Source organism: Arctopsyche grandis, chromosome 11, assembly GCF_051622035.1.
Source record: "Arctopsyche grandis isolate Sample6627 chromosome 11, ASM5162203v2, whole genome shotgun sequence".
NCBI lineage: Eukaryota > Metazoa > Arthropoda > Insecta > Trichoptera > Hydropsychidae > Arctopsyche > Arctopsyche grandis.
Window position 1 is genome coordinate 13,849,115 of NC_135365.1, and position 26,530 is coordinate 13,875,644.

The 26,530-nt window shown below is 32.4% G+C and overlaps 1 protein-coding gene across 2 annotated transcripts in view; it reads right to left on the reverse strand.

Moving 5' to 3' along the window:
- Positions 1 to 26,530, reverse strand: part of mwh (multiple wing hairs) — a 124,119-nt gene that overhangs the window by 59,141 nt on the left and 38,448 nt on the right. The gene's annotated exons all lie outside the window — the stretch shown is intronic.

The window sequence follows — 26,530 nt, forward strand, 5'->3', positions numbered from 1 at the left end:
CTCAAGCCGACTTATCGCCATTGAATTCTGTGGTACCCTAATAACCATGTAAGCGTCAAATGTCGATACGTTGCGGATTTATGGCTGCGGAACAAAGACCCCGAGGAGGACCGTGTGTGAGGAGGGCTCGTGTGAGCCGGCCGGCCTCGCCACACAATGGTGAAGATGATGTAAGGTTGTTGTTGTTGTGTTCTCAGAACAGTACTACTACTCTATACGGTGTCAGTGAACCAGCCAGGGGGGTCTACGTGTTAACCGTCAACGTGAAAACAGCCCTAGGGCATGAATCTACTGAAAGTTTTGATGATCAAATTTTAAATCTTAAAGTTGAATGCACATTGAAAATATGTGGGTATAATCGCTGTACATATGTACATATACAATTCGTATATTTTCGTTTAACTTAACTTTAAATTATTACTAAATTAAAATACGCTAAAATCAATGCTACCTTATTTTGTACATAAATATTTGTGTAGTTAAAGAGAGAATTTCATCACTGGTTTAACAAGTATTATATCGTTATTGAATTAATTTACTATTCGAATGAAAATTTGTTTGGTTTTTATGTGCGGTATTCAAATTTATTCTGGGGTTGGCTGTGGTAAGCCACTGTATAAGAACGCTAAGAAATTTTTAAACGTATAAACATATGTATATAGACGTACATAAGTGAGATTTAAAATTTCGACGTTCGATGTAATAAAAAAGAACATAAACTAGATATTATGAAAAAAATTTTTGAAAACTCATAGGTATTTTATTGACATTACATTATACATTATACAAGCCCGTGAGATGCGTGCTTTTCTACTATAAATTAGATCTTTTTAATTTAATGACTCATTCGACTATCAAAAACCATTTAACATTTCTTACATATTTATGTACATAACATTAACACAGCCGAATATTTAAAGCTAAGCAATAAGTTTATAACAAGAGACTATAATTTTCTAAAAGTTTTTCATGCAGCGAAAATGTATACGTATTTAGAGACACCAACGAAATAGTAGACACTAAACCCGCATTGCGTTTGCGGATGAATTTAAAACATCCACATATGGGTTTAAGTATTACCCACAGAACAATTTTAATAATTATGCATGGCCTATGTAATACAAAACCCCTTTCATGCCAATCATTCGACACATCATATGGGCGACGTAATCTCAATAACAGGATCGAATTCCAAATTTCGACAGCCATGTTGCAGAGCGGTGCACGTACCATATGGTGTATGAAGTTGTGAGAAGCCAAAAATGAAGCCGATGAATGATTCATTGTGTCCGTGAACTGTTGCTGATGATACATATGATATGGACGGCTCATTAAAACTAATTGAGAAAATGAGACGAAGACTCGTCCAGTGATGGGGTACCAACCAGTTAGGCCAACGATCGGCAGCTTCCTGTCGGGGAGAACATCGCCCTGACAACTTTTTCCACGACCACATACATATTGTTGGTAATTTCTTTACTTAGCACAGAAAATAAACGTGGACGAGAACGTTTCGACACGCTATCCATTTCGACGACGATCGATCGCCGCGCAGGTTATGCAATTTCCGCGAACGAGAACAAATCATTATTTGTTCTTACGTTAAAAAAACTTAAACAGACGAATTATTTTGATTTCGCATTACAAAAGATTATATCTACATGACGAAACGACTTACACTTTTCTATATGAGAGCATATTACGAAAATATTATACTATTTTTATAAAGTGATCGAGCCAAATTTAGGGTGAATATTATGCAATAAACCAGAAATGACTACATTTGAAATAAAATCATTAAAATCAATGAAATGATATTTTAAACTAATCTAAAGAACGAGAATATATAACATATTCCGCGATGTAAATTTATACAAAATGGGCCAATGTCAAAAGTTGAGAGAATCGAGTTTATGTGCTTTCTATTATGTTAATAAAATTTACTTTCATGTGTCAAAATCAAAATATAATAAACCTAAATTGTCATCTGCCACTCATATGGTCACTTCGAAGGCCAGATTGAGTAATGAGAAGTTGGAAATTTTCCAACTGTCTATCAAGCGGCTTTCTCTCCAATTTTCCTTGCAACTTAATTAGTTTATTACTAATAAAATGAGTAAATACCAAAATTTCAAATCAGCCTTACAAAAATTACCTGAAAATCCGATAGACTTATCTTCCTATAGCCAATTTCGATAAAATATCTAAAAAATATGTATCAATTTGAACCAAATGCATCAGTAAGAAGATCAAACTTTTTTGTGTCCAATATATCGTTGTTTTACTTTAATAAGAAACTCATATAAAAATTGTAAAAATAATATACATATTATATAATACGTACATTCGAGTTAAATAAGTGTATTTGACGTATTTATACGTGTGTCTCAAAAAAAAGTTTATAATTGAATTCAGAGCGTTATGTGGAGATGTTAGACGACTTCTTGGTGCCTGAACTGCAAAACTTTCCTGGCTATAACCAAAGAACATGGTTCCAGCAGGACGGAGCAACGTCACACACGTCCAATACGTCTCTGCCACGAGTTCATGAAATTTTCTCAGGCAAATTGATCTCCAGGAGAGGTGACATAAATTGGCCTCCACGCAGTCCTGATTTAACCCCTATGGACTTTTTCCTATGGGGTTATCTTAAATCTAAAGTTTACGTCAATAAACCGTCACGAAATGGCAGCCATCACTGAGTCCACCTGCCGAGCCGTCATAAGTAATTTTACTGTTCGATTAAATGAGTGCCGCGAACGCGAGGGGCTACATTTGGACGGCATTATTTTTAAGAAATAAATTCCCAAATTGTGTACTTTAATAATTAATAAACATTTTTTCGATACATGGCTTACTTTTTTTTTAATCGATCCACTAAATATAAATTTTCTTGTATAAGGAATATCAAACTTAGTACGTTTAAAAAACATTTAATACATTTTAGAATAAGTTTTTAGTTATATTTTGATAACGATTAATAATAATTAATAAATTTTACATGCTTAATTTGTTTGATAGAAGTACAATGAAAAAAGTCAAGTTCAAATGAACAACAAAGTAGCAATGAATCTGTAAAATAATTAATCTCTGTCAGTCGATTATAAATAATGAAATTTTCAAATATGCTCACGAATGCACTCACACGTACATGCCTACTCAAATGAAGAAATTATGTCTGTGAACGCACAAATCGCTACGGGCACGCTTATTAATGTGAATTTAACTAGTAGTACGTGCCGCGTTTTATAAAACACACGTATAAACAATTCAACTGTAGAACTACACTAGCGAGTAAGATATCTGCATCTGAATACTACTGGTAAGCCCGCGGTTTTATCTCGTCGGACGATTGTCTTCCGGTTTTGCGCTGCAGATAAGAGGAGCGCCTTGGCGCCGAGACGCGAACAAAGAGAAGACGCTTGCAAATTCCCACGAAGGTCGGCGTCTGTCGGAGAGTGCATTTCCATGGACTGAAGCATCGTCGTAATCATAGGCAAATTGGTGTCACACCAAATAATGGTCACACACAAGCCAGTGTGTCAGTCAGACACGCAATTGCCCACGGGATTGCTCCACGGCTGCGTGTCACGAATTATCCATTGTGATGCTGTTGCATTAACGAGATCTCGCTCGCTTATGGATTATCTTTTTTATGCAATATTGCTATTTATTTTTACGATATGATTTCAATGCGCAAAAATCTAGGGCAGCATCAACTATGAGCTTAATCGATTTACGATTGTAAATGGTACTATGTGTGTTAACGACTGTTCTGGCAGATAAAGTGATGGAGATTTTTTATTATTCGCATTGAATACATTTGTTAATTAATTTGTTTAAATCAGAGGTATGCAAGTTGGATCCATATAATATATTTATTCGAATATATGTATAATAATTACTTTATTTGAGGTTTTTTCAAGTACATACTTCCTATTATTTATTACTAGTGTTGTGCCCGATAAAATATCATCGCATGGGTTATGGCATATTAAGTTTTTAAATAAAAAAAAATTGAAAGAAATGTGTCGGCCCTGGGTTTGATCCGCAAGCGGTCGTATTTTTTTCAAATACCTTTTAAATATATTTAATTTAATATTTATATATATAATTGTTTAATTTGAAAAAAAAATGGTAAAAACTACCTACCTTCATACATATAAACCATTGATGTCTAATACACTAGATCCGCCCTCACGCTTTATACTGGTCTCCCTTTTGGCGCATGCAAAATACAGGGCGCATGCACAGTAGGTAGGTAGGTACCGCTGCGTCGTAGGGAAAAAAAACATTTTTTCCCAACTTCCCCGCTAGTTAAACCCCCCGCACCCCTCAGTTACTGAAGACAAGATCTCCGACCAAAATCACACGTCAGGGCCCATCTATGTGTATTATACATCAATGATATAACCAATATAAAACACCAATAGAAAAAATAATTATTTAAATAAATTTTCCTTTCTAGAGTAAACATTGGTAGCAAACAGTATATAGAAGTTTTTTCTTGATCTGTTATTATGTTCGCATTATATTCGTACATTTTGCTGTCAGTGCTTTAACTGTTTGGTTACTAAAAATGTTGATATTTTTTTGCCGATATTTTATAATGGTTTTCAAATATAAAAATAAATATTTTATAAACAAAACTCTTCTTAAATCATTAAACACATGTTTGGAAACTGATGAGTCAATAAAAAGTTGTGTTCATCTTGTCAATGATGATTTTATATTGAATTCAATCGAACATAGTACATTTTGTAGAAAAAATTATGATTCAAAACGCAATTTTTAAAATATAATCTTTATATATGTTATATGTTTTATTGAGAGTTATATGTTTTAACTTATGGCATGTTTTCGATATAAAATATTACTTGGGGGAATTTATTAATCAGCAATTTGTTTCGGAAGTAGGAAAAAGATTTTATGTCAAGAAAAAGTGCCAAAACAAATTACAAAAGCTTAATTAAAGCTTCACCCAAATTATGAACGAAGTGAAACTACATAATATAAAACTCGAGTTTTTAAAATGTTATCCAAATGTAATGTAAAACAAAAACTTTTACTACGAAATTCTAACATAAACATGAATTATGCTTGAATAATATTAAAATACTGTTGATTTTAATTTTATTATGTATGTAAATATTACAAGTTTAGAGTTGACACGTTCCCGAGAACTAGTATGCGACAATTTACATGTTGCGTGTCTTAACAACTCGACCATTGATTTATATTATTAATTTCAATTTAATATCGTATTTGTTCGTATGTGATAATTTTTTTTCACTTGCGCGGCTAACGGGTTTTTCTCGAAGGATTACAGCTCGGTAAAAGAATTTATGAATCGCCAATACCCACCTTGACCGCACCGTTATGATTCTTCTGAGCTATTATTGAAGGAAGTCGAATGGTAAAAAAAGAAAACAACGTCCAGTAAGAACTTGACTCGTTACGATATTCGAAAAAGGTCGGACTGCGATTCGCTCTCGGAAAATTTTAATTGCAATCAATTAACTCGACTCAACCGCTACGCTAAACGTTTCGCGAAAATTCGCACACCTTGAAAAACCTTGAACTCAGTTCTTACGGAACTGAAAAAGCATAATCTCAAATATGTAGATCCCGTTTCCGTGAATGAAAACAATGGATTTTTGCATACCTATCGCTGATATTCAGAGCAAAACGCAATTTAGGTACTCACGAAATAAATAGAGCGACATTAGAAGAGCTTTTTTCCAGACGATGAACCAAAGATATTACAATCCGGACTTTTGGAAAAACATGTAAATAATCGAATACGGAAAAATGAAAACGTGACGCAAAATCGATTTCGTATGCAAAAATTTGTGCCAAGCAAGTGATATGTATGTAAAATAGAGTGTAATACGCGCTTACATTTTTAATTAGGAACTACGTAAAGTACAACGAAATTACTTATTTTATAACCGCTTAAACGTAAAACTATGTGTAAAACATAATAAAAAAAATTCCATAGCTGGATTATTTTTATACTTAATTATATAATTAATTTAAATATACGATTTAATTAGTAGGTATACGATTACATAGTAGCGATGAGTCGTTTCAATGTATTACATTATATACATTTTTATTATAAGAAATAAATAAATTACATAAAAAGCACTTAAAATGTAGTAAAATACTTATCATTGTATGCAACATTGAAAGCTTTTATATCATGAGAGCAATTTAAATAAAGCCGCACTTAATTTTTATTTTCATCAATAAATCGTTTGATAAATACTTTCATACATAAAAAACCTGCTCAAAATTATAAATACTGTTAAATGTTTTTCAGTGGTTAAAAAAGTTACTTCAACAACTATTTAAAAAATTTTATGGAGGTTATTTTAACTTTATAATAATATATATTTTTTAAGCTATGAAATAATTTAAATCCTATTTATTCATATCCTCTTAGATCTCTTTACAACCCCGATAATTACATTTAAATTTTTCCTATACCGATTTTACTCTTCATTTAATAATATCTGCTCATATTGACCATTTTTGTATACCTATACATAACTTCACTGCAAACTCCTATCTTTTTCTTATCTATTTATCTCATTTTTCCACCTTATTTATTGTTTTAGAAAATATTTTTGTTTTAATAAAACTTTTATATTGTTTTTAACTGTATGTTTTTGTTATAAAATAAACATATTTTAACCTTTAATAAGTAAAAATAGCCTTTTACCATTTGTTTCACCGCTCATTCGTTACATGCAAATAATTAGACAGGGAATATAAATAAATCGTTCAATTTGTAATGCAAAATATTCAATTACATCATCACAATGGATCGAGATTTATAATGCGAAATTGGTTAAATTTATTATAACAAAAATCTTGTAATGAGTTCGGGCGAGAACGGCACATGACACGTTGACAAACGATCTCGCGCGATACGGGTCAAAATATGTTATTGAAATTTTCATACATACATATTTATAACTATTTTTTTTCAAAGACTGTGGCGTCTTCTAAGGCTGAAGGCTCGCAGCATTCAAATTCAAATGAACTTCCTGGCTTTTTATCGTTTTATCTCGGCTCGGTCAGACGAACCGTCTGCGGTACAAATTGGCCGTTTCCCAGCGGTGCGTTAACACTTCACACGTCCGAAAAGTTCTCGGGATGGCCGACGGCCACCATTAATTTGCCGTATTTTGTGCTTCACATACATACACACGTGTACATGGGTGTTTGCATTTTTATTTTCTTTTACTTGTTATATTATTCGTGCACTCGCAGTCCGGTACAATGAACTGGCGAACTCGGTGCGAGTATCGGCGTTCGTAATTCGAGTGGCCATCCAACGATGAAGTTCGATAAATTAATAAATGCCACTTACAATATCAGCTATTGTTCAAAACAGGTGTCCAAAAAAAAATTGGAGAAAATAAAGCACCTGTATTACTCCGAGCGCATTTATCAATCGATTCTGATAGACCGTAATTGCAAACTACCGATCATAGATACATACATACATTTATTTATGTATGACTGTAATGTTTGATTTAAGAATGAATTCAGATTGGTCAATATCTGATTATGGCTGAGATATGAATTATTATTGTATTGCTAGAAACAATTGAAAAGTTGTTGATTGATGAGGTTGGAAAGCAACCTGTCTTAATTATACCCAAATGGGATTCATTCGAGTATTTGTACAATAAAGAATGATCTAGATAGATTTTGGCCCATCAAGCCCATTAAAATTGAATATGGAAAACTACGAAAATAATTTGATGGATCTTAAGCAATTTTAATGCCTAATTAAAACCAAACAACCATAGCGAATTTTGTATGCTTTTAGATATATAAACTCTTGAATAAGTATATATGTAGGTACATACATATGTATAAAAAGTGTTGAAATAATTAAAAATGTAAAAAAAGTAAAATTGTAAAAAACTGGTTTCTTCCCCAATTCTATATAAAATAAGTGAAACGATGAAAAAAAATTGGAAAACAAACTCATGAAAGATCTGCGCTGGAAATAAAATATATTTTTTTTTTTTTTTTTTTTTTTTTTTTTTTTTTTTTTTTTTTTTTTTTTTTTTGGTGCCATCTTATCGATTCCCGATAAATCATCACCAGCGATATCGTTGCTCTTCAGATCATGTACGGGCACTACGGAATCATCACTCCGTCCCCAAAATTGTGAATTGGGCTTCTGAATCTCTCACATTCAGAACACCAATTCGTGAGGCTTTTTTCGCTTTAAACGCCTCTGCTGGTGAGTTGTGTCCAATAGCTGCAGCGCTTCTATGTTAGGGTGACGGTGCAGTCTTAACTCGTGCCTCCCGGCGCATTCTCGGATGACTTCTTTTACTTTTTTGATTTTAAGGTCCTTGTGGATCTCTTCATTTGTGACGAAGCGATATGCATCGGTGATAATCCTCAAAAACTGGTTTTGACATCTTTGCATTTTTTCGATATTGGATGGCTTACTGCATCCCCACAGTTGTATGCCATATGTCCATATTGGCTTCACGATTGCCTGGTATATCAGTTTTTTGCATTGTAGGTCTAATTTGGAGTGTCTTCCTATTAGCCAATGCATTTCTCTTTGTTTAATTCGAATCTGTTCTATTTTTTTTTTAATGTGATGCCTCCACGTAAGCCTTGAGTCAAGATGCAGTCCTAAATATTTAGCTGACAAAGCTTGTGGAACTTGGATTCCGTTTATGAAAGTCTGAGTGCTGACACTATTTCGTCGCAGTGCAAATGTGACCTGCATTGATTTTAGCTCGTTGAGTTTCATTTTCCAGTCCTTGGTCCATTTGCTGATCTTGTCCAGTGCACGCTGCAGGCGTTCAAATGCTTCCTCCTGTGACTCGCTCGATGACATAATGACTGTGTCATCTGCAAATGTTCCAATGAATGTCTCTTCGCTTGTCGGGATGTCAGCAGTGTATATCAGGTACAGTATAGGCCCTATTACGCTTCCCTGTGGTACTCCTGCAGAGGCTGTGAAAAAGTTAGAGAATGCCTCCTCATGAGCAACTCTGAATTTGCGTCCGGATAAGTATGATTCCAGTAATTTGACATAATTTCCAGGTAATGACTTGCTGATTTTGTGGATAAGTCCTTCGTGCCATACCCTGTCGAAGGCCTGTGAGACATCAAGAAATACAGCCGGACAATACTTTTTTTCCTCTAGCGATTGCTCTATTTTTGAAATAACACGGTGCACTTGATCGATGGTAGAATGTTTCGACCTAAATCCAAATTGGAAGTCGGGAACATCGATTAAGGGCTTGAGTCTTTTTAATAATAGTTTTTCGAATAGCTTAGAGATCGCAGGCAACAAGGATATTGGTCTGTATGATGTTACTTGTTCGGGTGACTTTTCTGGTTTCTTCAACATTATGATTTGAGCAGTTTTGAAGCACTCTGGCACATGCCTGAGCCGGAAACATGCATTGTATAAGTATGTTAGCATTATAATAGCCTTTTTCGAAAGTTCCTTGAATAGTCCCGGTGAGATTTCGTCAATTCCAGGTGCCTTTTTAGGATTTATGTTGTCATCTATTTCTTTAGCTACTTCCATAGGGGTGACAGTTTTGATTAGTTGCTGTGGTTGATACATTGGTGTATAATCAGCATCAGATTGAATATTGTGTGGTTGGAATACTGTCTCTAAGTGTTGTGCAAACAGCTCAGCTTTTTCTTTGTTGCTTCTTATCCACTCTCCTTGCGCATTTTTCAGAGGTGGTATTTGTAGAATTGGTCGTTTGAATTTCCTAGTTGCTTTCCATAGTGAGTGATTTTTATCAGCTGCAGGGCCCAAACCTTCCAAATATTTTTCAAAACAATTTTGTTTATGCTCTTTAATAAGTCGGTTAACTTTGTTACTTATGTGGTTAAATTCTCTTTTGTCTGCAATATTTCTGGTTCTATGCCATATTCGTCTTGTTCTACGTCTTTCTTTAATCAATTGTCTAATTTCCATGGGGTAATTAATGATTTGGTCTGGTTTTTCTTTTGGTACAGGTGTAGCTTCTTTCGCAGCCTCTCGTACATAGTCAATAAAATTTTGAGTGTGTAGTTCGAGATCTTCTATAGTTTTAAGTTTCACTATTAAATTTATTGATTGGTCTAGTTTTTTCCTGAACATATCCCAGTTAGTGCGTTTATTTGTCAGGTTCTGTCTCCTTATTCTTTTAATTACCAGTGTGCTCAGTGTCATTAGCACTGGTGTGTGATCAGAAGTAAGGTCCTCTATTCCTTCGACCTCAATGTGGTTTGGGGCTATTCCTTTGGATATAAAAAAGTCAATTAAATCTGGTACCTTTTTACTGTCGGTCGGCCAGAAGGTTGGTTTTTGTGAGGAATGATACTCGCACGAGGAGCTCTGAATCGCGTATAGAAGGTTGTTTCCTTTACCAGGAGTTATAAGTCGTGATCCCCAAGCTGTATGTTTAACGTTGTAGTCTCCTCCAATAATAAATCTTGGCCCAAGGGAATTAAAGATGTTTATAAATTGGTATTTTGTGATGGTATGCTTTGGAGGACAATATGCTGCAACAATATTTAAGTCAGCATTGCCATATTTAATTGTGATGATAGTAGCTTGCATGAATGGTTCTCTGATATCTTTTTGTTCGAAGTGCTGGATATTTTTTTTGATTAAAATAGCAGTACCACCGCGAGCTCGTTCACTAGGATGTGTTGTCCAATAAGCCGAGTATCCGTTTATCTTTATGTAACTTCTTTGTGAAAAGTGTGTTTCTGATATTAGTGCTAGATCGATGTTGTTTGTCTTTAGAAACACTTCAAGTTCATGGACTCTCTGATTGAGTCCGTTTGCATTCCATGTTAATATGCGTAGGGAATTATCTGTCATTTTTATTATGTTTACTTGGTGATTTGCACTGATTTTCAATTTTTTCCACTCTGGTTATGAGCCAGTTGAGTTGGTGTTTTATTTCAGTTTGAAAGTCACATAGCAACTGCATCATGCCACCGATGGTAGGTTCAGTTGATTTATTTTCCTGCCCGATATCTTGTTTGCTTTTGTCTGCTTGGGACTTAGCTGCTTCACTATATGTTTTGTCCACAGTTGTTTGTTTATCAACAACTTCAATTTGATTTTGTTGTACGCGTTGTGTTACTGTTACCTTTTTGGGTTGTGATGCTTTTATCTTTTTTTTATAGACCTCACACCCCCTGTAGCTAGCTGGATGTCCTTGCTGGCCACACAGGGCACAAGTTGGGGGAACATTTTTCTGCTTGTTGCATTTTGTTGTGTGATGGTCTGCGGCACATTTGACGCATTTAGGTTGTCGATTGCAAAAATTTTTTGTATGCCCAAGTTGTTGACAGTTTGTACACTGAGGGATGTCTTTTACTTTCATTGGTGGTTCAATTGTTACTCTGCAATGTAGAAGTTCTTTAATACCATATACTTCTTTACAGTTTTCTTTTGGCACCAGGTCTACAAAAAATAGTGGGAAATGTTTTATTTGTCTTTCACCATCGGTTGTAAATTTCTTCATAATATTTGCCACATTGGCCACTTCGTATCCTTTATCTTTGAAAGAATCTTTTATTTCATTAACGTCTGTTGATGGCGGTAAACCTCTAACAACCACTCTATAGCACCTTTCATTCTTGAGTTGATAGGTGTGGTACTCTAGATTGTGAAGGGGGTTTTCGTTGTCTTTACATTCACGTTGTTTTTAATCATTTAGTGTTTTTTTGATTTTGCGATAATCTTCTTCGGTTTGTGTAGTGATTTTGATACCATTATTTGAAATTAATTTAAATTGACATTGAATGGGTGGTGTTTCTGTTGTTGATAATAGATGAGCTCTAAACTTATTGAAGTCAATAACATTGCTCACATAAATAGGCGGTGGAAGTGGTTGTTTGTTAGGTTTATTGGTTTGCTGTTTTTGTGTTTCTTTCAGGTTATTTTGCGGGGAAGATAATACTTTATCTATTTTTCTTTTTTTACTTCTTTTCTCTGCATTTTGGCTAAGTTCATTTTCAAGTTCTTCTTCATCCGTGTGGTAGTCTTTATTCATATTGTCAAGACTTTTGCTCCTATTTAGAATAGATGTAGAAGGCCTGGATTTTTTTTCCATTATTTCAATTCTTTTCTTTAAATCGGTTATAGTTATCTCATATTGTTTGCATCTGATTTCATATTGTTGGCATAGATGTGTAAGTTGATCATACGGATCGTACTGCTGCGCCAGAGGCACTGGATTATCTGTGTTCATTTTTCAGAACGGGTGCAAAACTGTGCCGCGCCGGTAACAGCGCGGCAACAGTTTGATTTTGTTGTTGTATATTCACTTATTATATTATATTATTGCAACTTCAAATTTTATTATAATAATTATTATATATTTATAAAATTTATAAATGTTATATCGAACGCGATAAGGCGATAACGCACATCGACCGATTGCAACCGTGTACGGCGACGAACTAAGATTCTAAGAGAGAAATTACCACGGAAGTCGAATAATTAAATGAAAGCTTAGATTAACTATTCTATTTTCATAATATATAATTGAATTAATCATCTAAAAAATAAAAAAAATATGTAAAATTAAATAAATTGAAATCTATTCAAAATGAGATTTCATCTCAGATTATGTTTGACGATTAAAGTAATTGATACCTTGACTTTTGCCGTAAATTGACGCGTAACAAATCACATATCGAATTTCACCATAATTGAACGACAATAACGTTCACTCATTGGATCAAAATTGTACAATTTGACTCGGGGGCAAAATCGTACTTTCGACGTGGCCATGATATATCGATAAGATTTTTCTCGGGCACAATTGCACTCAATTGAGAAATCCATATTTAGGATGTACCGGACCTATAGACATAATTAGAAATATTACACAAATACTACAATTATCGAACCCAAACTACATATGATATGCACTTACATAATGAATATTACTTGTTCGCTAAAATAAAAATATAAAAAAAACACCAAATACAAAACTTATGTACATACTTAGGGTCACGTAACGGTGGATAAATCGAAATCGTACCCGCGCGTTAACAATGAGAGAAACGCTAATGATGATCGTTCAGATATACACGGATTTTGTATTCGCGTTTCATCGCCTCTCAACCGATGCGATTCTAATACATACAATAATTTTTGACGTGGGAATCTCTGACGAACTCAAAGACGAGTTAATTAATTTCACTATACCCGCATTCTGCCATGCAGAAATTATGCAAGGCGATTCGTGCGACGAGCAACACGTTTTTCACGAAAACTAGTATTTAAACGTTCGCATCTCGAGCACGTGTCTCCGAAGAGGAAATAGGCGTGCATTGACTCTTATGCAATTGAAGCTAATTGCATTTGCGTCCTTCAACCCTGGCACGACTAGTCTCGGAAAGTATCGCCGTAGGGTTCGACTAACCAGGAGATCGTCTGATTGAAACATCCCATGCGCGTCGTTGAAGTATCTTTACTATTTTTGTAATTTATTCCATAGGCGTATATATTGCGTAAGGTATAATTAGTGTGTTGAATTTTTTCAAGTTGTATATTATTTTTCGCCGTTGAGCAATTTCTTGTCGCGTGATTTAAAGCCACTGACGTTTCGAAGCCAGAGGGGTTACGGATAAGCTATTCGAAAACAATTCATCGTATTATTCGAAAGCGCTTTTTATAATGTCTAATAAAATTATTTAATAATTAAGAAAATCTTTTCAAAACGAACACAATATTTTATGCCTTTAAATTGTGTGAGTGTTTTTTTTCAGTTTACGTTTGTATTATATTAGACACTAGCTGAACAGCTCGGCGTTGCTGGAACGGCTAAAAGTTATCAAAAAAAGAAAGGAATTTTCAATCTTTTAGAACCCCTTCCAAAAACCGTCTTCAATCTATTAAAATCGGTCAGAACAATATCATCAAAGCATTAAAAATTTGATGGTGCTAAATTGATAATTGTAGATTTGCATAATTTTTTTGTTAAAATGTATGAAATAAAACGTACAGGTGGTATGAAAATCGATGGACCTAGTGGATATTTGGGTACTATCAAATCTGCTTTTAATATACATAGTATATATTCAAATCTGTACATATTCGTGTATGTGTAATTGTAATTGGCCAGGAAGGCGCATTGGGTTCACCTGTTAGGCCTTCCTGGTATAAATATATAAATAAAATAAAGAAAAATACTCTTCAAGAGTAAGTATAACATTTTTCCCCTTACTATCAAACGTTTTAAAAGCCTATAAACCAACCTATTAGAAATCTGAATTCCTGCCTTAATGATACATCATTCAGTATTTGAATCTAAAACATAAAGCAAATAAATAAATAAAAATATTTTTTCGAATCAACCTACGATCAGTTTCTCAGCTCCCGGCTTAGAGCTGAGTTTCCAGTCGCCTTTTTAATTGCTTAGACCCAACAATGTCGATAAAATCTGACCAAACACAATATAAGCCGGTGTAATAACTCATTTAATTAATCTCATTGAATTAATAAAACGTTGAATGGACGCCGTTGAGTCATCTAATGGAACAATCGCGTATTTCGCACGTGTTTCAGAATCAAGGACCAGCTCGTTTTCACTTTAAATGGCCGGATGAGGATGCACATTCGAGTCAAAACGAGTAAAAACAACCGGTCGTGAGACTCGAGCCTCAATGTAAATGGGTTTAACTTCCTCCCGACGGAGAATTTTCACTAACCGTAACTTGCACATCACCTCCATTTATGGTCGTACTCTTAATTGTCGATAATGTAAAAGGCCACGGTTAAATATAATGAAATGGACCGTAAAAAACCAACATATGAATGAAACAGCTATGTATGTACTTAAAGCTCGCTACTTTCTTGCGTGATTTATATAATACATTGTAATAGTGCATTGAATGCATATTCGCGCAACGATAAGTGTATTGAATTTTCAGAATTTTCATCGAACGTTAGCTAGGTGAAGAAAGTGTAATTATCTTGTTTGAATTGAAAATAAAATTAATTATCTATTATTAAATCGCTAACAATCAAGCACTAAAATTGTAAGAGAATGCGTAAAATTTATTCGATTTTTTTAGCACTAAACGCGCTGTAGGTACGAGAGTGAATTTCGGCAATTTTTTTTCGATCTTAACTCTCAATATCATCTAAATATTTAAATGCAAATATTTCGAAACATCACTCGACCATATAAAAATACTATAATTTTGAAAATGAAAACAAATTTCGCATTGAATTGAATCAAATTTTGAGCGTGGCGTTTGATGCGATTTTCCGCCGACTTTCCCTCGAGTGTAAAACGCATGCTATTAATAATAACGAATTATTTTATTTAACATGACAGCGTACATAATAAATTATGAAGGCAACAATTTTCCATAGCGGTCTTTTTTGATACGAGTGTGTGAATTATTTTTCGACCTAATTTTTGCATTATACATAACAAATTGCTCGAAAATACGTACATATACGAAAATATATTTATAATACGGCACATTTACAAAACGACTCGCATCCGAATATAACTCCTATTACTATTATTTTAATACTGTACAATTGTAAACAGCTGTTACACCATTTGATTAATTAAAATGAACGCCTTTCATCGCAATATATTGTATATAAAATATACACAGAGTTGAATAAATTTTTCAATAAATGGGATTTTTTCTGCGTATTTTATAAAGGGAATTAATAATTAGATTGAATGGAAGTACGCCGCGCATTTAACGACCCATATATTACAAAGATAATGTCCTTTTGTGTGCGAACGTCAGAAAAAAAATTCTATTAGAATTTTTAACGAGATCGTTTCGCCTATTTATCGGCTTTAATATGATAAAAAATTATAGTATAATGAAATAAAAAAATATATTTTATTAAATTTCTCATGTCGTAAATATAACTTGCGTTACTGTTTCTAGAGTCTAATCGTAAATGTACACTTTTCCCAAGAATGCTGTTTCGCTGAGATGTTTGTATTATGTAGATATATGGCAAGATAGCGTGCAGCTTTAGTACCATGATCACCATGGCAAATGTTTTGATAAGAAAGTCGCCTCTGCTAAAGAATTTCTCACGTGCTCAAGATTCGTTATTGAAACGACACGTTCCAATGTGACATAACGACCAACTACTGTCATACGCGTTCGATGACTATTACAATTCAATTTCCAAGACTTCACAATAAATATTCTACTATCGTGAAAATGCTTGCTTTCAACTTATCAACACTAAACTGTTGGTTTCATAAACTATTTATATGTACATATATACCAACATATTATAAGAGCTGTCTATTTTGGCTAGTTGATGCATATAAACTTTTTTTGATTTATATTATAATATTTATATACTAGACAAAATAAAAGTTCAAAAATAAACTTGAGGAAGAGATAAACATATATGTACATATGAGCCGGTATATTTGAAAGTGGCGGAAGTCCAATTTTCAGTTAAAAAAACAATATTTCAGTTTGACATAATTCATAAATTGATATCACTTATTTTAATTCGATATGTTCAGAATCTTAAAAAGGCAGAATAAACTTAATAGAGGCCACCATTATTTTTGAATATTGTAAAACGCAAAAAAAATTAACGTTTTGTGAAATATTTCTCGAAATTACTACAAAATGCACTTACGTCAATTTCAGATATAACGGCTCATTTTTTAAATTCTTACAAAATATCTCACCATGGTAATAAAAATCGGCGGGAAAACACACTTGTACATACATACATATGTATGAATGTACTTTTGATAATATACATAAATAAACATAAAATATAAAGTACATACGATTACATACACTTGAACGAGGCGAACGGAAACGAGATCGGGATTTGTTTTCATTTTTTTTCGTTGTACGTTGATTATACGTTGCCTGATGAAATCATATGAAATTTACGTTTGTTAACGCTGCGAATAATTGTGACGAATGAAAACTGTTATTATTTAAATCAGAAACGTACTAAGAAGAGTTATTAAATCGATTCCGTTATTCCTTCGTCGAAATGATATGAAAATGCAACATAAATATTAATTAAAAGTGTGATACAAACAGTACTGAGCTTTCTCTGAATCGTAATAAGTTGATTTCAGTAACGATCCAAAAGAAAACATACTTCCGGCATTGAAACTCTGTTTTTATATTAATCAAGATCAAACTTTTGCATTATTTTCTTCATTTGTGAATTACTAATAAGAGAAAAGTTCAACACTGAAACTGCGAATCAATTTGTGAGCTATAATTGACTCGACCTGAAAACGCCATGTAACTCTTCTGTAATAGTAAACAATCGGTGAAGATCTACTACTACCGGAGCTTCTAGTGCACCCACCGATCTTCAATGAGAACAATTCAATTGTTGCTAATAAAGAAGACATGTACGCCGATATTAGAAACAATAAAACAATCGCAACTTCTGGGGAAAATCTTTGGATATTTTCTCTGTCCTATATATGTAAACTGTGCGCGTAAGATGATACAGTTATAATTTCAATTTAATATCTATTTGAAGTAGACAAACAACTCTCTGTATGTTGGGCATATATGTATATGTACATTTGGTAAGTAATTATCCCATTAAATTCAGATAAACGTAAATAGATAAAATCTTAACGGTAGTCTAACGGTTTCGAAGGTACATATATATACATATATGTATATATACTTAAATATGTATACTAATAATAATTATTTGATGAATGTTAACTAAAAAAATCAATTCGTTTTTATTATAGGATACAAATGAGTTTCCAAACAGTAAAGTCACATATAAACGAAATGTATGTACCTACTAACAACGACAATTTATCATACGTTAAAGTCGTCCAATATTCAATTTTGGTTATACGTTTATAATTTTGACGGGAAGAAGAATGATACATTTTTCTATTGTTCGGACAAGGAAGCAGTCGCCTTTCTCTTCCAATTAAAACCCCATTTATGCAATTTAAAAGGAGAGAAAGAGTTCGATCCATTAATTTCCCCTTGTAACGATTTCGTTTATTGTTTTGACATAGGACCGAAGCCTGAGGAGAGAATTAAGAACTGTTTCTTTTTTTTTGTTAGTCAATGAATTAGCATCGTCGGCAAGACAATGAACGTGTGGTTATTAAAACACCATTAGTTCGCATGTCGATTGTAGTCACACGGGGTGGGGCGAAAAACTAACAATACTGGCATATGCGGAAGTCGATGATGAGATTCCGCATACGCGAGAGAGTCATCCGGAATTGATTCGCAACAGGAAAAAATGAAAGTAGGCTCTCGTGATGATATTTTCTCTTTTTTTCAATCGGGATAGTTTCAAACATTGACAGAATTTTAAGACCAATCTGCGATTATTTGGAGAGGAGTACATAATATAAGCGACACGCGAACACGAATATTCATCCGACACGCACACCTACCAATCATATTCCTGTCAAATCAAATCACACAATTTAATTATATAAACACACACAATTTCCTCACCTAAGCAGGGAGTCAAAGAGCAAGCTTTATACATACATACAATGTATTTACATGTTGATGAAAAAGAAACATATTTGCACATTTAATTAAATACATATACATTTAAATGTATCATTGTTTACATATTTGAAAAAAAAAATCAAATTAAGTATTCAAATTTATTTTTAACATAAATTTCATACCAATCATTGCTATAAGTCTTCATCATACACGCATGTTATATGTATGTATATCAGTAGCATATATAATTGATAAGCATGCGATGCTTTCAATTGTGTGGTCACGGATTTTATCCCTATCATAGTTTGCCAATTTATCTGATTTCATTGGAACGGTTCCAATAAATTGGCATCCCTATCCTATCTTCCTCGCAAAAATTCAAGCTGTTCAGCATCTAGACTTTCGCTGATTTGTATAAATGCGACAAATTTGTCAATAGATGTCTCTGTGGATGTTAATTAATGTTTGTATTTTCTTTGTATTCTACTTAAATACCTCTATACAATGTTTGAGCATATATGTATGTCGTGTTTATAATTAATAATTCTTAATATATGTATATAGCACACTCGTCGCATGAGAGGAATATTTTAAGACGATTGTGCATGATTGGTTAATAAAAAAATATATATTATGTATTATTTTATTACAATTGTAGAATATTAATAAAATAAAGGTAATCTCATTTAACTTGAAATTGAACTAATATTATTTCCAGCAATTCATTTAAATTTTTTAATTGAATTTTTTTTTCAGTATCCATATTATTTGTGAAATAATATCGATCCTCTCAATCTTTGTGTTTAATTCAATAAATATTTTATATAAAGTTCTACTAATAATTTCATAAAAAGCATGCACATACTGTCCATGTAATAAATATGTTCAATTTGATCGATCATATTTTGCAACTGAAATCAAACTTTTTTTAAAACCATTTCAGGTTATATAATACGATACGAGTCTAAATTAAACATATTGCATAAACCAATTTAAACGGATATATGTATGTACATACGTATGAACTTTTTTATTTTAAATGCAATCACTCAACTTTCAAATTTAGTTTTTACAGACTCCAAAAATATAGACAAAAGCCAGCCATGGATAAAATTGACCGGAGGCTCTCAAACACCAGCTCCCGACATGCGAAAGTCAATTACGAGCAAATCGCATGAAAATATTAGATCGCACTTAACACGTTATGTGCCGACACGCGACTCTGCCTCAAGGGGGAAAAGGAGAAAATTGGGTTAATCCGAGATTTTTAACGCCTAAGCGCTATTTAATTGCATCTCCGTACGTACAAAAATGCAATTGCGTTTCTTTGCATGGACAAAGAGCCACCCTTATCCGAGACAGATCAAATCACCATACGGGTAATTGCTCGTACGTGCGAAGACTATCCGTTGAGTAATAGCTTAATTTGGAAGACAGATATACGACCCTCTAATTAATGGGCAATAAGGTAAAATTTTCGTCTACCTTATCTGGTTATATTTATAACGTGAGCAATAGATTCGAGATTACATCCATATTTGGCCGGCTGATGTCTTCATTGTCGATTAAAGCTCTTCGTGTGGAATTATATGGAATGTGGAGTTCAAGATAAACTCAAACGAAATCTACAGGTGTGGCAGAAAACTTTAGACCATTAGTAATTTTAAAATCAACATTTCAATTGGACTAGTGGTTAGCATATATGCTTTAAAACATTGTGGTCACGTGTTCGAGTCCCACTGGTTACTACTGGCCAGGCATTGGTTTGTGACTCCAGGACGATCGTTTCCTATCAGAGTTTGACAATTTATATGATTTTCATTGAAACGGTTCCAACGAATTGGCAACTGTTACCCATTTCTTGCAAATTTCAAGTTTTTCAGAATCTCGAAATTTGACAATTTATATTAAAGAAAAAATTCTCCGAAAATGTAAGTTTATCAAAAATTTGTCAAAATTTATGCATAGATGCTTTGTTAAAATTATTCTAAAAATTGTATATCGATGTTTGTAACTGGCCAGGAAGGCGCATTGGGATATGTATGTATAAAAAACACACTACATTCAATAAAATTGTTCTATAGAGTACTTTATGAAAAATTATACAAGTAAGCTCGCTGAAAATGCTGGAAAAGTTGTCGAACGTTTTCCATCACCCTATTTAGTATACTCTTTGTACTTTTCTGATAATTATAAGTGAAAATTCTGGAATGATCTGATTTCAATAGCATATGGAAGAAGTGGAAGGGTACACACTGCATAAAATTCTATATAAATCATCCGATAAATGTTCTTGCCGCCTTTTTTGTTTCGTTTTGGAAACTGTGCGTTGAACTTCCCTCGGTATCTGTGTGTGTTGAACACTACGATTGTCCGATGAATAAGTATGATATTTGAGAGATAAAGCGTATGATTAAGTACTGCCTTATGACAATCCGAGAGTTGAATAACAGCACCCAAGTGAAAATGCAAAGATACTGAGGGAAGTGATGGACAATGCTAGACAACGTGCTAAGCTCACATGACATAATTTTCAAAAAATTACTTGGTGGTATAAAATAACCTATAATATATAATTTACAAAGCAAAAAGTAGCTCACATGCTGAAAAAAGTTCGACCACTCTTAACCATAAAATACATAATACGAGATGAGTTTCTCAGAAGTGGTCGTAATAAGCTACGACTTCCGCAGGGTTCGGTCAGAAGCTCGGCGGTTGCATTCTTTGCATCGACTCCTAATTGGACAGTTCATGGGAAGGTAAGACCAATTAATTCATCGTATTAATTGCATCCGACCATACCTGAGCACAACGGGCATACCGAAATACCTTTTGAAATCACCGTTGACCTTGCCGCCGCTGCATCCGAGCCGATGAGATGTTGTGCAACGCCAAAAAACGTGATGCGTTTTGGGATGCGCTTCCGCCGACTTTCACAATAGACCAGATTTTCCCACAAAAGCTTCGAACCGAACGGACTTAAATCGTATTCACGAACAGACCGAGGAGTGAGTGGGATCGTTTCCCGTCAATTTTGACGGACGCGCATACCGGTATGTTTTAAATATTAAAGCGATATACAATGTTTTTACGGCCGAAATTTTCATATTATGCAACGCCGTCGAGTTTGCAATTTATTGATAATATACAATGAAAATTATCGGCGTTTATTAATATTTGACCTTGGAAGTCAAAAAAATATTATTGTATATTAAATATATAGAAAATTTCTTTCGCTAAATTATCGATTGTTTATAAACGTACCGTTACGATAACGACCACATTATATCGTTATTATAAAATTCTAAATTCAAATTAAAACAGCAATATTATTATATAGGTATTTTGAAATAAATAAATATAACTGTCTACGCAACGAAACTGTTGTATGTAGCAACACATTTTCAATTAAAACATCATGTTTTGCTGTCTTTTGTGTAATGTGTGAGTGAATTGTTCAACATGCGAACATCATTTGTTTATTTACATAACAACGAAACAATTATCGCGAAAAGATTAATTGTTTATTCAAAAATTTTACTGTAATCGTAATGAGATTTAAACTATGTACAGTGTAAACGCGAACAAAGAAACGTCACATTTCATCAAAACTTGCAATAAAATTTCAATCAGAATATATGACAGGACGTACAAGATCATTCAATAGTAATTGATCATTACTAAAATGAATATCTATATCTGAAAAATAATTTAAAAAAATCAAGTTCATCAACTCATTTAAACAACTGTAAATCAAATAGTCGAATAAAACGAACCATAATAATTATACGGTACTCGTAGATTTATCTAGTAATCTAACGCATACGAATAACGTTCTCGTATGATCGAAAATTGGACTAATGAACATCATATAAAAAAAAATTAAAATTAAAAATATCGCACATCAATATTCGAGTGATGCGTCGGTATTGTTCAAATGTTCGAATTCAACACGTGACGCAATTTATTCCAACATAATTGTGACCACTTATAAAACTAGTATTGATGAAATTGATAAAAAAAATACATATAAGTAGATATTCATTCAACCAACTACACGGTCATCCGAATTTATTATGTCTTAAAAAGGCAAAACGTCATTTGAAGTGTTATGACGGCGTCGACCTCTCAAATCCGTTCTCGGGTCATATTGGGAAGGTTTAGGAATGTAAATCCTTATCATGAACGGTTATTTGTCTATATTATATTTATAATATACCACGAAAATGATAATAATGAAAGAAAGATTATGGACCTGAACTTCGTTTAATATAATAAAACTAAATTAATAGTTGTATGATATGGAATGCCATTTTATAATGATGTTAATATGTAGTATCAATACTATGACCATATTTTTTGGAGAAAATAAAAAAAAGATTCGTTTTATAGCTTAAAAAAATGTTTTATAAGTTTATAAAATTTAATATAAGCATACAAAATTTTAATTTTAAACAATCATATTTATTACAAATTATTGACATTTACCACTCGAATTAGTAGGTACATTTAGATAAAAAAAAATTGAGATAGAAAACCAATCCTTATAAACGTGGTTAAGTGAAAAATATAATATAATAAAAACAAGTTCATTACATCACGGAAAAAAGTGTAAAAAAAGTATTTTTTGACTTTTAAAATTCGCTAGATAGTCAAATGTAATTATTTTAAAGCATCTAAAAATCACAAATAATAGAAAAAACACCTGATTATTGATTATATTACTGTTGGCATAGCAATACCAAATTTTAAGTTATAGACTATAAAAGCCAAAAAACTGTAAAAATTGCGCAATTTTTAAGCGCTCATATTTCATAAACAAGAAGAAACAAAATCAAAATCATTGTCATATTCAAACTCAGTGGTTCAAATTTAGTGAAGATTGATAAGTCTCCGCTACGGTAATTTTTTTGTTGCTCAGTGTAATCAATTCAGGTTTTGATAAAATTTATGAATTGCATCTTGAAATATTTCGGCGCTAATATTTTTATAAATAAATTTTAATTTTATTATAAATAAATCTTAAGGATAGAGCAGTAAAATAACGTACTGTCTCTAAAATAAAGAACGTATGGTGAGAGTAGACGTCAAGCTATTAATTGTGTATTTTAAGAAATCCTTGATTTTAACCTAAATACTTCACATTGAAAATGGATAGATTGTATGCATTTGAATATTATATAATATAAAAATACTTTGATTGGAATCTATAAACTGGTGAATATGTACTTATTATACCAAAATATTAACATTACATCATATTGCTTTAAATATATTAATATTTCCTTTAAGTGAGATTCAACTGTGTCGAAATTGGTCTCACATCCATTAAATTCGTTTATATGATTATTATTACCTTTCGATTTCATTATAATAGGTACTACAATGCAAAATTACGGCCATAAAACTCAATAATGATATAGGGAAAATTGAAAAATAAAAAAAATAAAAAATCAAATTGAAATTACGCATACAATTTTCTGAATGGAAAATAGAAATGCGAATAATTACCGTATGCGCATAATATAATATAAAACAATTTATAATATATAATAAAGCAAAAAGTTATTAATTATAACTGATTTATTGCACAGTAGCATATGCGCCGGCTTAATTAAAAAAATTTAGAACAAAACTGGGTGTAGCAAAATAAAAGAAACAGTGATTGATGTTACGAAAAATAACAAGTAACGATCAAAAAGAAATGTGCGTAATTTATGCCATACATACATTGCATTATATTTATTGTAGAAATGCATTTGGAAACGCCATATTTCAACAAATAGACCACTCAAAAATCGCAAATAAAAAAATAAGAAAAATGCGATCGTTATGAGATCGTTTGAATTTGACACCGTTCAGCATTCATTATTATAATATTATCGTATTGCGCAATAAGTGGGGAAAAAATTGCACGTAATTTTCAATTCCTTCCTGTGTCGATCCGACCGCAAAATTGACCATAATTTGGAGTACGATTTTCTCGTGAGATACGTTTAGATATTTTATTTATTCTACCATTTAAATACGCATTTCAGCGATCGAAACCAACAAAAGCGATGGCTTCCTGTACCTACTTTTACATCGGATCGTTTCGCTAATGTGAGACAACTCCAAAAATACGAAACCATTTAACATAAATAATAAAATAAAAATAATAAAATTACATTTTTACACTCGTCCGAACTCGATCTTTATTGTAAATAATAAATAATCATTCATACACAATGTGTTCTGGCTAATTAGCGAATGTGGTACATGCAATTTAAGTGGTACCGATGCAAAATTATATTGCATTGCACAAACGCACACAAGTTTTTATATGAAAACATTAAATTTTAATTGACACATATCATTCAAATAGTCCATATATACATTGAGAAATTAAATTCAATGTTGTGCGTGTAATATTTAACTCGGGTCAAATTCTTGCACTTTTTCCCCCGTAATCGCCGAGTAATAAACCATTTTTTTCTCCAAATTACACCAATAAATCTAGCTCTGTTTTAACAATCGAGATAAAATCACGACTTCCGGTACATATACAGTCCTATCGATTCTCACACATTTATTAGTGTCGTCGATTCTTTTCTTCGCGCAACGGATTGACCTCTCAAACTTCACCTCTTCTATTGGGTTGCGTAACTTACGTAACACCTTTGCGATTTAATAGCCGAATCATCGAATAAATCAACCGTTTCGGTGGCAATCTGACAGGGATTTGTGATTAAAATCCATTTAAAAATATATTAGCAGGGCGAGTTCTTACTAGTATTGTAAATTTATAGATGGCTAGACGCATTTGCGCAATGTGCTTGGATATATAAAAACGAACACATTAACAATTTTATGGTTATTATCGTCGTGAGCCGGTGTCTTTATAAAACACCTTCGCACCAATCATCTATTAGAATTAAGATTTTCGAAATAACGGCTGTGTACAAGTGTTGGTCGGTTAAACCTAACCCGGCCCGCTAACCATAAGTTTAAGATACATAATTATATTCAAGAGAAAGCTGAAATATTCCAAAGTTGTGTACAATATTCCATTAAAAATGCACAGATATTTTGAAAGCAAACGGAAATAGTAATCAAACATTGATCAATGAAATACTAATTATTTTTTCAATAGTTGATGCTAGTACATATACGAAATACATATATACATGCATATGTATGTATATCAATTTAATTTAATTCTTCACTTTCTCTATGGATATTTTATATCGAGTATGGTCCTTGAATATATTTACATTATCATTGTATTGTGATGATATTGTGAAATTTTTTTATTGGAAAATCAACCAGCGTATATATTGTACATACAATTATTGAAAGATTAATATCAAGAGTTTGAAGATCGTCCGTGTATTTTGCATTCACAATGTTTCTAATACTAAATAATGAAAGTAATTTGATCGATAATATGGGAGTTTATTTTTGGTTTTAGTGTATTTTTGTTTCAATCTGCATAACTTTGCATATTTTTTCCAAGCATTTTGCTAAATCTTGTTAAATTTCACAAGCAGAAACTTTTCCTTAAAAACAATATTTAATATAAATATGTATTCGAAAAATTAAATACCGATTAAAAATCTTTAAGTTAATAATGCTATTTCAAACAAGTATAAATAAAGATAGCATCATTGTACATGTACAAAACATTTTTTTTATGCAATTAACTCAACCACAATATTGATTTTTTGCTGAATGTCTTATGATACATTATCCGCTTATTTAATGGTGAAAGTATTTTGAAAAAAAATTACGTGCGATAGACACAAATTATTACTTTTTTATATATTATTTACATATATTATTATATTATTTTAACTTTATATTATATTATTTTAAATTTACTAATTATACTTTTGTTAATTTTGTTAAGTATGTTAGAGTATAGTTGTTAGTTTAAGTTTGCAATTGTTAATTGTAATATTGTGAAATAATTCATTAGCAAATTGCCATACAATAAATAATAAAAAAATAACTAAAAAATAGCAAAATGAAACAATTGATTGACGAA